General features: G+C 42.1%; 1 protein-coding gene across 4 annotated transcripts in view; it reads right to left on the bottom strand.

Moving 5' to 3' along the window:
• Positions 1-6,379, bottom strand: part of PTPN21 (protein tyrosine phosphatase non-receptor type 21) — a 66,399-nt gene extending 60,020 nt beyond the window's left edge. For all 4 annotated transcript variants that reach the window (XM_063117942.1, XM_063117941.1, XM_063117940.1 and 1 more), the window contains exon 1: positions 5,986-6,379. The gene's annotated coding sequence lies outside the window, so the exon portion shown is untranslated. The remainder of the gene's footprint in view (positions 1-5,985) is intronic.
• Between the last annotated feature and the right edge of the window lie 6,628 nt (positions 6,380-13,007).

The raw sequence follows: 13,007 nt of genomic DNA on the forward strand, positions 1-13,007 counted from the left end.
GGAAGGCAGGAAATATTGTCAGAAAAGCAGATACATCTTTTCCCTGGAACTTCTTAGCAATAAAGAAGGCAAAACAGTTGTACAGTTGTGCATGCATCTGACAATGATCCTGCAATGCAAATGTACCCTAAGTAAGGATGGGACAAAATTCCCCTTTCGGTTTCTCAAAAATGTTCTCACCTTGAGAAAATGGAGGCCAGTTTTCTACTGATGGGTGGAGATCAGATTTCTCTGAAACTGGGGGGGAAGGGTAAAGGGTGCCACTTACCTTTCTAAACCTTACAAAGTGGTCAAAGGTTTTTCAATTTGTTCTTGCTTTTAAGATTTATTTATTTTAAGCCCCACACCTTTCAAGGGGGTACAAGACTCTTTCGGAGAGATTTCTTCCCCTCTCAAACTATCATTTGTGGGGGTTTCATTTTGCCCGTCCACCTACCCAAAAAAAGAATTTTTGAAAAAGATTTTTCTTAAAATGTTTGGCTCAGCCTTACATAAACAATGCAGCCTTCTCCTTTCTAAACCTATGCCCACTTGAGAGAAATGTATTGTTAGCCTAGGCAGCAACAAGCATAAACTTCTCCTTCTCTAGTTTGCAGAACATTTTCCACAGGGGCGAAGAAAGCCTAGAATCAGGTCTAGAACCTGACTGGTTTTGCTGCATTTCTCGCTAAACTTCAAAACAAATTGTTCCTAACTTTAGGAAGTAAAAAGAAGGAGGAAAGGGAGAGAAGAAGGGTTTGCTGCTTCAATATTGTCTTAAGTTTCAATTGTGCATCCAACAGTGTCATTAGTGGCATCCAAAATCTTACTGCATGAGGAGTTCCTCTTTTATTAGGGACCACAAGACCCAAAGTTCTAAGTATTCCCAAATTTGTGTCACTTTCAACACAGTACTCCTCTCCTTGAGATCCTACACTGGCTCTCTGTCATGCTCTGCATCAATTTCAAGGATCTAGTCCATAAGATTCCCTATGAAAGAATTTGCCTCCAGGTGATTAGCCCAGAGGCAAATTGTACTTCTCCTCCTTCTGTTTAGTCACCCATACAACTACTACCCTGGGCTGGTTTGCAGAATCGAATGGCCCACTGTGTTTTATTTAAGCTATGGTGGGCTATGGTGCATCAGCTAACCATTTTGAATATTCAATGCCCAGCCGTGGTTTGTCATGTTGTGCAAACCTGGGAACGTGGTTATGTGAGAGTTAAACAACTCTTACATAATCCATAATCCCTGAATTTGAATGATACAACAAGCTGTGGCCGGGTATTGAATATCCAGCTCAGCATGCACCGTAGCCCACTGTGGCTTAAACAAGCCGCGGAGGGCTCTTTTGATTGTAGGAAACCAGGTCAGTAAATATCCCAGGTACTTGACCCACTAGGGAAGCCCTGAGCTGCTGTTCCTCGCCAGGGAAACAGCAGGGGTTGTGCATGCAGCTTCCAATCTTCAATGAAGGCCAATCCTGGCTGAGCATGCCTGCTTGACTGTGCGTCTTTTACCCTTTAAAGGATGGAACAATTATAGGGTAGCCATGTGTCCTCTATTAAAGAGGGCAATCCTCTATCTGAAGGGTTACCAGTCCTCTATTTTGAAGGTGTCCTTTATTAGAAAGGCTGTGCAGTCCACATCTGGTATACAGATAAAAAGTCAACCAAAGGAAGAGCCTGAAGTTGCCCATCAACTTCAGCAGACCTGGTCACAGTCTTCCACATTGCAGTGAATTGTACTGTATTTTTATTTAAATTGAAATAATTATTTCAAATTAACATATGCAAACGTTATGCAATTCAGTGCCCTCTTCTGCCCTCTATTTTGGCAATTCATAAATGCCCACCCTAGAACAAACCCTGCCATAACTCTGTAGCAGATGGAAGAAGGCAAACCAGAAGTAAGAGGCAAAGGAACAGGAAGAGGTGTACAGGCAAGCAGAGAAGAGATTAATGATGACCCCGCTGACTAATTTATTTGCCAGGCTGCATTGTGCCTCTTCTATCACATTGTGCCTCACACATAGAGTACTTCTCCCCCGTTTGTCAGGCCTTTCTCCACCACCACCACCACCACTTAAAGTCCCCTTCCAGAATTGCCCATTTTTCCCTGTCAGAAGTCCTGTCTTTGACTGCTATGTGGCAGGCAGAAATGCAACAGGTGCAGCCTATCCCCATGCATGATTGTGCCAAGAAAAGCCAAATGTGCTGAATTTCTTCTGCAGGCTGGGCAGTTGTTTTTCAAAACCAAAATCTTTAGCAACAATTTTCACAAATCATCCTAGCAGTACTTAATGCAGACTACAAACATTTCGGGCACGTATAACATCATTTCTACATTCTGTGCATTCCCTAATGACATATAGCTGAAAAATATGCTTAGTAGTAAATTTACAGAACGTATCAGCAAATCAGACATGCCAGATACCTTGTTCACATTTATTCGGTATGATCCTGGACACTGTGGCTTGCAGTATGTTCACACAAGAGATAGTGAAGGAAAAAAGTTGTTCTACATATGTGTCCTGTCCTCCTCCCTCCTCAATACTTTACTGTGAAAACATATAGTATAGCAGCCTTCCCCAACCTGGTGCCCTCCAGATGTTTTGGACTACAACTCCCATTGACCCTGACCATTGGGCATGCTGTCTTTTCCTGATGGGAGTTGTATTACAAAATATATGGAGGGTACCAGGTTAGAGAAGTCTGTGATATACATTACAAAGCCAACTAAAAATGATAACTCTATTCTTTAATAGGGAATATTTACCTAACTATTTATATATGACACAATCCTATGCATGCTTAGACAGAAAAAAACCTCCTACATTTCCCAACAGTGGGAGTTGTAGGAGTTTTTTCTGTCTAAACATGCATAGGATTGCACCTTTAGTTTAATATTTCATTTATATCCCACATTTTTTCTTCTTGCAAGACACCCAAGGCAGTTTACACAATCCTCCTCCTCTTCATGTTATCCACACAACTATCCTGTGAGGTAGGTTAGTGCTACAATCCACAGCCCATCCAGCCTACAGCAACTCCATTTATGACTCTTCCAGAGTAAATGAATTCTGGGCTTTAGTTTGAGGATGTTAATTTCACTTCTGCATAAAGATGGATGAGATCAGGCTGCATCTCACTTCCTGAAGTCAATGGGACATAAAAGTGCTTAACTCTAGCTGGATTGTGCCCATTATGCTCAAAGTCTCTCAGATTCACATATATCCACATCTTCTTTAACGTGACTTTAAAGAATAAAAAGAACAAAATGGTATTTTTTTCCAGATTTATGAGCCACAGAATCATAGAATATAATATTGCCAGGATTCGATCATTTTTGTCTGTCTCTTCTGCCATGACGCTTGTTCATGCACTGGTTATTTCACGGTTGGACTACTGCAACCTTCTTCTCTCTGGCCTTCCTTCTTCTCACATCAGTCCGTTGGTTTCTGTTCACCACTCTGCCGCAAAGATCATCTTCTTAGCTCGCCGCTCCGACCATGTTACTCCGCTTCTGAAATCTCTTCATTGGCTTCCAATTCACTTCAGAATCCAATATAAACTTCTCCTGTTAACCTTCAAAGCTTTTCACGGTCTAGCTCCTTCCTATCTCTCCTCTCTCATCTCACACTATTGCCCCGCTCGTGCTCTTCGCTCCTCTGATGCCATGTTTCTCGCCTGCCCAAGGGCCTCTACTTCCCTTGCTCGGCTTCGTCCATTTTCGTCTGCTGCCCCTTACGCCTGGAACACTCTTCCAGAACATTTGAGAACTACAAGTTCAACCACAGCTTTTAAAGCTCAACTAAAAACTTTTCTTTTTCCTAAAGCTTTTAAAACTTGATGTTGTGCAGACTTCTACTGTTACTTTCTACTGTTAGTTTTTCCCTACCCTGTACCTGTTTGCATTCTCTTCCCCTCCTTATTGTTTTACTATGATTTTATTAGATTGTAAGCCTATGCGGCAGGGTCTTGCTATTTACTGTTTTACTCTGTACAGCACCATGTACATTGATGGTGCTATATAAATAAATAAATAAATAATAATAATAATAGTAGAGTTGGAAGGGGCCCATAAGGCCAACAAATCCAACCCTCTGCTCAATGCAAGAATCTGCCTTAAAGCATACCTGACAGATGGCTGTCCAGCTGCATCTTGAATGCCTCTAGTGTAGGAGAGCCCATGACCTCCCTAGGTAATTGGTTCCATTATCATACTGCTTTAACAATCAGGGAGTTTTTCCTGATGTGCAGCTGGAAGCTGGCTTCCTGTAACTTGAGTGCATTAGTCCGTGTCCTGCACTCTGGAATGAATGAGAAGAGATTCTGGCCCTCCCCTGTGTGACAACCTTTCAAGTATTTGAAGAGTGCTATCATGTCTCCCCTCAGTCTTCTCTTTTCAAGGCTAAACATGACTGCCTTGAGGCCCAGTATTGGGCAAAAGGCGGGATACAAATAAATATCATCATCATCATCATCATGCCCAGTTCTTTCTGTCTCTCCTCATAGGGCTTTGTTTCCACACCCCTGATCATCCTCGTTTTTCAATCCATAATTTCCAATTCTTTTTACTCTTGATAAAGTGACACATTTGGCATATATATTACAAAACAATTAAATACATTTGTAGCAAGCCAATTAGAAAATGTCTTGGGGGGGAATAATGCTTCAACCCTATTCAACAAGTTTTCATGCTGGCCAAGCACAATTCTTGCAAACACAGCACAAACAGTTTTGTTTAGCAGCTGTTATTTTCTGCTACCAGCTGCTGTCATGTTAACCTCCCTCCCTCCTCTGCCACACACGCCTCTTTCAAAATAATGTCTATCTGCAAGATTACAGGAGTTTGCGGGCAGTAAGAGGATAGTACTGAATTGCCAACACAAGCAAATCCAGTCAACTGTATGTTGAAATCATCATTCTCTATTTAGCAGGCCTAGAACACAGTTTAGATGCTATATTCTGATTTAACCCTACTAAACAAAGTACACTATCAAAGACTCAACTTTCTCCATTTAGCAATAACTTATTTTCCTCCCGGCTTGCCCAGGAACACCATACAGTGATAAAAGAAAAAAATGTAGTATATGAAAAGGAAATGTGTGTGTGCGTGTCCCAAACCTTATGAGTCAATTATACATTACTGATCTTTCTTTTTAAAAGGGGGTAGACCCTCAAATCAATGCTATATCCTCACTTTAACCATCACCCCCTTGAAATCACTTTGTGTGCCAAAAGAGAGGAAATATCAGTGTTCTTCTTTTGTTAAGGAGTAGAGAGGATGAAGAGGGAACTTGTTCTGAGATGACAGACTAAGTTAATTTGCAAATCAAATCTGGCCCTCAGAATGTCTTCAACTGTAATATATACTGAATGTTAAATTTCTCTCTTACTGGAGCTTTTGACACCAGAAGTCATAGTCAGAATTTGACTGATAGGAATGGGGTTGCTATAAAATCTCCCTACATATAAATCTGTTTATTAGATCAAATAAAAGAAGTCTACTTTCCTCTCTATATGTTGCAAGATTTTAAATTTGCTTGAAAGTGGCACACTTTGTTTTTTGTAAACGTTATGCACAGTTCAATCAAACCCTACCAAGTAAAAATTAACAAGATACAGATAGGGTTGCGGGGGGGTGGGGGCAACAGAGATAAAAGAATTTGGCAATCAGATCCCTGAGCGCGCTGCAAACTTCCAGTTTGCAACCAGTGCCCGATCCTAAAGAACTTTTCACTCTGAAATAAGCGCGCGCCCCCACCCCGACCAATGATGCCAAAGGGGATCTTTCCATTGGCTTGCACGCTCGTCGGAAAGGATTCCCTACTACAACCTTCTGCAGTCTCTCCAGGGAAAGCGATTCACGAGTAAGTTGGTCAAGAGCTTGCAAACGCGTTTACAACTCTTTCGAAATAATAATAATAAAAAACAGTAACTAAATTAGAAGCATCCCCGCGTACCGTTTCCCCACCACCACCACACACCCGGCGCTTTTACCTGTTGCAATTATCCAAAGAAAGAGGGTCTCCTCTAGCTCCAAAAATCCCGGCGCAGCTTTGAGAGCACTTGAGATAAAACCATTTCATGGGTGTTCCTTGCGGGATGGGGGATGGCGAGCGGTCGGATAGGGCGGCTTCTCGGGTCCCTTTCTCCTGTCGTAAAGAGCCGCCTTCACCTCTCCTTCTGAGCCGCTCAGAGCGCAAACATTCCTCACTTCCTGCCTCGAGGACAACGACAACAACAACAACAGCACCGCGAAAAATTGAGTCTGGATATCATTCCACTGGGCAAAGCGTCAGAGGAGGAAGAGGTGGAGGGCGGAGGAGGAACCCTAGAGCAAACGGAGCCTTCCCTCAGCCAGCCGCCTTCCTGTGACAGAGGAAGCCCCTGGACTGGCGGAGTGCGAGACGGGGCTCTCTTTCTCCCCCCGGTTCGTGCGTATTTGCCAGCGGCCAGGTCGTGTGCGAGAGCGCGCGCGGTGGCTTTCCCTCCCCTCTCTGGCTTGCCTTCTTTCTTTCCTCTTTTGGAGGCGTTCCCCTTTGCTCCAGTCATGCGGAAGGATACGGTGCGATCATTAAAGTGCAGCCCTCTATGTTTGCAGCCCCATTACCTCAGAGATCTGGAATGCTTGGCAGGGGGAATGTCAGCAATGGGACAGCTGCTGCTTCCCTGGCTAGGAGGAGGAGAGGGGGAGGTGGCCTGCCCAGAGACCAAACACACTACGCACGCACGCGCCGCTGCTGTGAACTTTCCGTGGCTTTTTAAAATACCAATAATAATAATTTTTAAAATAATAATTTGTATAATGGTGATATTTTAAAATAATAATATAATAATAATAATTTTGTTACTAATTAGGTCGTAACAAGATAATCTATGCAACCTCCTGAGGCCTACCTGCATTATTTATTGTTGTTATTATTATAATTAATTTGTTTCATTTTTATACCGCCCAATAGCAGAGGCTCTCTGGGCAGTTCACAATAGTTAACCAAAAAAATAAAATAAAATACAAACTACAACATTATAAAACCATGACATAATACAACATTATAATAAAACATCATCTAAAAAAATTTAACATACAAAATTTAAAACAATTTAAATAGCTAAAAACAATTTCACCAATCAATTTCAATAACTAGCTTGTCTGAGAGAGCTGACATACCTGCCCCATCATATGCCATTAAATTAGCCTGTCTCAGCAAAAAGAACTCTAAAGAGTCTTGCCCACTGATGCCCATGCCGCAATAACATTTGTTAGCCTTTGAGGTAGGGGTGGGCAGCTTGTAGCTCTCCAGATGTTTTGGCCTACTTCCATCAGCTATAACTGGCATAGCCAATGGCTGGAGTTGTAGGCTAAAACATCTGTAGGACTGCAAGTTGCCCACCCCTGACGTCAGACCCTTTACAATTGACATAGGTACATAAGCATGAAGCCGTTTTAGAGCAGATTGAATGCATGATTGATGAGCTTTGGCTATTGAGCGGGATAACAATGCAATAAATAAATAAATAAATAAATGAAAGTACAGGCACAGAATGTTGGGAAAGGGGCTGAAGAAAAGTCAGTTGGTGATAGAGGAGGAGGAAGAGAAGCTGAGGAGAAAGAGCTGAAAGGACACCAGAGGGAGAAGAGAACCCCAAACTTCAAGAAATGGTAATATATATATATATATATATATATATATATATATATATATATGCTTTCACTTTTGCTGGTTCATTTGTAGCATATTTATTTTAAATGTGTAAACATGTTCCAGTTGCAAGAGAAACAGGCAAACTTATTTTCATCCAATCATTCTTAGACTACAAACGACACGGGATTTGTACTTGTAAACTAAGGGAGGGTCTACTCCAGCCGTTTATTGCAGGATTGTATCTGAGTCGTCACTTACAGGGCACATGACATTCACCTATTCCTGCGGTGATCTTGGCTCCACCTCTCAGTTTTCCCGGAATATCCCTGACTACTTTAGTCACGGTTTTTCCAGCCCTCTCGCATCCATTCCAAAGAACATTTGTGGTGTGCCCCTGCCTCCCCGCTTTGTGAGGTCATTGCTGTTCGCCATGAGTTCTGGGCTCAGTGAACAGCCAATCAATTGTGAGAGGCATGTGAATGGGTATCGGAGGTGTGTGGGAGTGGACCTGTCCGCCATTTCCATCACATGTTTTGGATGGGTATTGGAGTGTTTCATTGCCGAATGGATTTTTTTTTTAATACAAATGTATCTCTGTGCAGGAGTGCATATTCGATGGAGTTCCTATCCTCCCTCATGTGTTGCTGCGCATCTGCGCTCGTGAGCATCAGTCACGAGTCATTAAAAAAAATCTCTGTCTCGTAGCCATCTGCCTAGACCCGCCCACTTCTACCGATACACATGCAGGAGCGCCGTAATGGGGAACACATGCTCCCACAATGGCACTCCTGTAATTGTGGGAAAGATTAGTCACGTGTGCCCTGTGAGTGGTGATTGCGGAAGCGAGAACATTTGGAAGCATCCCTTTACCATAGTGAAAGGGCTGCAGGTGTAGATTAGACCTAAGAGTGCAATTCTATGTATGTTTAGACAGAAAAAACCTCCTACAACTCCCAGCATTCCCCAGCCAGCATTGTAAGAGTTATATGACTTTTTTCTATCTAAACCTGCATAGGATTCACCCTAAGGCTAGTATTTTCAATGTTGTCATTGCAACTATTGCAAATGTATTAAGATAAATGTCACAAACGTTTACAGGTACTAGTATGTATGAGACCCAGCAGAAAATGTCAGAAATGTTTGTGTTATGAACCAGCATCTTGACATTTGTACTGTTGTGGGCTTCCTATCAGATATCTGTGGACAGGGGTGTCACTTTGAGCTGCCCTAAAGCAATACCTGCTGGTGTTAATAGCCCAGCTATTTTTTTTCCCTTGGGGAGTAATTGTTAGGCCAGTTTCCTTAAGCTTTCTGAATGGCTAGGAAATACCTGAAAGGGGGGCAAAAGGTAGACCTTCCACCTTCCTAGATAAGGCTGTTGTAATCTATGGAACACAGCTCACAGCTACAGCAAGATTAATAAAGACAGAGAGACACAGTGACCTGGTCTGCACAACACGGTGGGTTATTGTGGATTAATTAACACATAATTAGCCACAGCGCATGTGGGGTACCTGCTGCCATAATTTTTAATATGCAGTCCCCCCAATTGGAGTGATCAGTGGTTGCAACATGTGATGCGAACCCAGCTATTGTGGGTTATGCAAGGGTTAAACAACCTGCACACAACCCACGATGAGCTGGCCGTGTCGTGTGAACCAGCCCAGTGCATTTGGGCTCTGTATGCATCTTAAGGTGCTGGCTGTCTCCCTATAGATCTGATGTGGGAGCAGCAGACGTTGGGGTGTGTAAGCTGTGCGTCCACCTACACTCAACCTGAATATTTGTAAATAAACACAAATATTACAAAACACCAATCAATCTCCAGTAGCATTCTTCCAAAGGAAACCAAAACTGGGTAAGCACTGCGCCGCTGGAACTTCTCACAGCCTGGTTATTGTCCTTTATTGTAAACCAGGAGTGAAAGACCTCAGGTGCACCTAGGGTCCCAATTTGGCCCTCTGGGGTTCCCCAGAAGGACCCACTCCCTTTTCACTGTCCAACAATCGATGGATGTTTCCCTGCTTTTGTGCATTCCCCCCCTCCATTCTAAAAGGTGGAAATGATTCTCCTAAGGCTTAGTTACTGGGAGCAAGAGTTTTAAGCTAAAATATGCTGGTATTTTTTTTAAATTTTGAATCTGCCCCCTTTGCCTTCAGCTTTGCCCAGCACTGGAATGTGGCCCTGAGAGCTTTTCCAAAATGCAATTCAGCCCACGGGCTGAAAAAGGGTCAGCTCTCCTGCTGTAAATGATCCTCCTACTATTTTTATTTGTAAACTATGTAAATGGGAATAGTACCGGAATAATTCATTTTTATATTTACTGGTAATTTTTGTGACATTTCCCTCTTGGATTATTAAAATTTTAAGATGACTTATCAGTAAATGTCAACATTCACCATATTTTAAACATTTACTAGTAACAGACTAGCTATGTCCCATCAATCTGCACTCAGAATAGATTGGTTAACTTGCTTTAGGAAGCAACCATGTATAGTCAATGCAGCTGCAAGCTGCATTACACAGCTCATTGTCTATTTTCCCATTTCTTTGGGGATGACTTTACCTTGGAGTAGACATCCTGATGCCTTCCAGATGTTTTGGACTACAGCTGTATTATCCCTAATTACTGCCCATGCTGGCTGGTTTATGGAATTATGGTGTCATTGTTGTGAACCACCCAGAGAGCTTCAGCTATTGGGCAATATAGAAATGTAATAAATAAATAAAATAATAGTCTAAAACATATGGAGGATACCATGTTGCCCACCCCTGCCATCCCCAGAGTGGTCGCTCCCTACTCTTGCTCTGGACTTTGTGCAGGACATGCATAATCCACAGCTGCCATAAAAAATAGTATGGGGAGTGGTCAAAAAACAGTTTTGAATTTTTTAAAAAAACAACCATTTCAAATCAGTACAGGTGCAATCCTATGCATGTTTAGGGCAAGAAGAATTCCTACAACTCCCCACGTTCCCCAGCCAGGACTTTTTCCTGCCTAAGCATACATAGGATTTTGCCTAAAACAGGTTGGAATCTTTTACTGGCTCTATCAACCAGAGCTTTTGGCTGGCAGAAGAGAGATCAGATCCTTCTTCAGTCTCTAAATCTCAGATTTCACCTTCCTGTGCTCCCCCCTCCCCATTTCAGTCCAGGAAAGCCCTCAACTTTCTCCTGCCTGGCAAAGCTCACGTAACTCAACATTGCTGGAATCAAACTGCAATGGCAGAGTGCAATGGGGTCAGTGGTTTATAAAATAAGAGAAAGTGTTACCCTTATGTTTCTTCTAGGATAGAGTGACCATATGGAAAGGAGGACAGGGCTCCTGTATCTTTAACTGTTGCATAGGAAAGAGAATTTCAGCAGGCGTCATTTGTATGCATGCAGCCCCTGGTGAAATTCCCTGTTCATCGCAAGAGTTAAAGCTGCAGGATCCCTGCCCTCTTTTGTATCTGGTCACTCTACAAAAGAGGGCAGGGCTCCTGCAGCTTTAACACTTGTGATGAACAGGGAATTTCACCAGCTGTTACATGCATACAAATGACACCTGCTGAAATTTCCTTTTCTGTACAATTGTTAAAGGTACAGGAACCCTGACTTCCTTTTCATATGGTTATCCTACTTGAGGCCAATATGAAGCAGGAAAACTGCAGGTAAGGAAAGGTTTATGCTCCACACACACACACACACACTAAGAACCCAATCAACCCTCTGGAAGCATCTGTCTGTTTTAAAAGGGCTGCTGGAGTAATTCGTATATAAGATCTACCATGAAGAACCTCGGCGGTGGGCCTTCTCTGTGGCGGCACCCACCCTCGTGTGGGTTGGGAGGCGGAAAACATTATCTTTTAAACGTCTCTTGATGTTTTACACAAGCTTTCCCTGGTCTTTAATGTAGCAGTTTCATATTGCCTTTTAAACTTTTAATGTTTTAAATTTATACTTGTATTTTATGTTTTTTAATTCTGCACTGCCCAGAGAGCTTCGGCTGAGGGGCAGTATAAAAATGTAATTAATAAATACTTTGTCCCACAGCCTCAACTCTTCTGTAAAATGTTAACCATAGCAAGCCATCTTTGATGGCTGTTGTGTAAACCCAGTGGGTTGGCTCTAGAGTTGCACGCGTGGGTGTTTGCTTGTCTTGCCTCTGTCCCCTACAAAGCCTCTCAAGAAAGGGTTTGGCTATGAACCAGGGTGCTGCAGATGGGGGCATATTTGCAAAAATGGGGCAGGTTCCTTGACCCTCAGAAGAGGCTCTTGGGGAAATAGAGGGGGCTGCAATAATGTGGGGACAAGAAAGCCCAGTTGCGTAAGTCCAGTTGTGCAACTCTGGATCCAACCCAGTGAAAATTACAGTGCACTTTGCAAAATCTGTAAAAGACAAATAGTAGGAAGAGCTCCAGCAGTATGCAATGGAAAATGTAAATAAAAATACAGTGAAACTGGATAATTGGAAATGAATTACGAAAAGGACTCAGAATTTCAAAAATAAACTGAGGCCTGGAAAAAGTGCCTTACAGTGGGAGACATCAATTTAACTCATCAGACAGAAGACTATGTACGCTTGTAGCCATTACCTTAGAAAGTTGGAACGTCTAGCAGGGAGAATGTCAGCAATGGAACAGCTGTTGCTTTAGCTAAGGGGCCATTGCAGAAATACATATGGGGGTTACAACAAATAGCAGCTGAACAGTTCTTTTTCATTATATGATCATTTATATTAAGCCTTTCCAATTAAAGTAAGCCCTTTTCCAAATGTATTGTTCTTGTTTTATAGCTCCCAGGAATATTTTAATCTTTCCCTTAAATTAGGTTCACAGACAGTATCAATGGGCATATTTTTAAATGTCTTTGACCTGAAGCAAAAAATACTTGTGATTCAGCAGCTGATAATAGTGTAATGAAATCTAGCTGCCCTTAGTTGCAGACTCTTTAACAAAAAAGAAAAAAATGCAGACAAAGGAAGAACCAAATACTGGCAATAAAATAAAATTAAAAATGAGTACTTTGTGTATTGTGTACACAGAGTATAGAGCTGCTAAGACCATTCTTCAGGAACAAGAAAAGACCTCCAATAAGCGTCTTTATTATCTGTGTTATTGCCTTTGCAAAGGAGTTGGTATTTTTCCTTTGTTTTTGTTTAAATGTTTTAAATGTTTTTTTAAAGGAATGCTAAACAAAACAAACAACAGAGTACATTGATATTGGCACTGGTGAATAGCAGCTTACATTACACATGTATTATGAAGTTCAGAAATATCTTTAACCCATAAAGTATTATTGTTCCTATTCAGCTGAGTGAACCTCTCCAAAAGTTTGCTTCTCTTTCTGGTGGTCAAAGTCCATGTCTCCTCTTGTTTGCACATGACAGAAAGG

Source organism: Elgaria multicarinata, chromosome 2 (assembly GCF_023053635.1).
Source record: "Elgaria multicarinata webbii isolate HBS135686 ecotype San Diego chromosome 2, rElgMul1.1.pri, whole genome shotgun sequence".
NCBI classification, from domain to species: domain Eukaryota; kingdom Metazoa; phylum Chordata; class Lepidosauria; order Squamata; family Anguidae; genus Elgaria; species Elgaria multicarinata.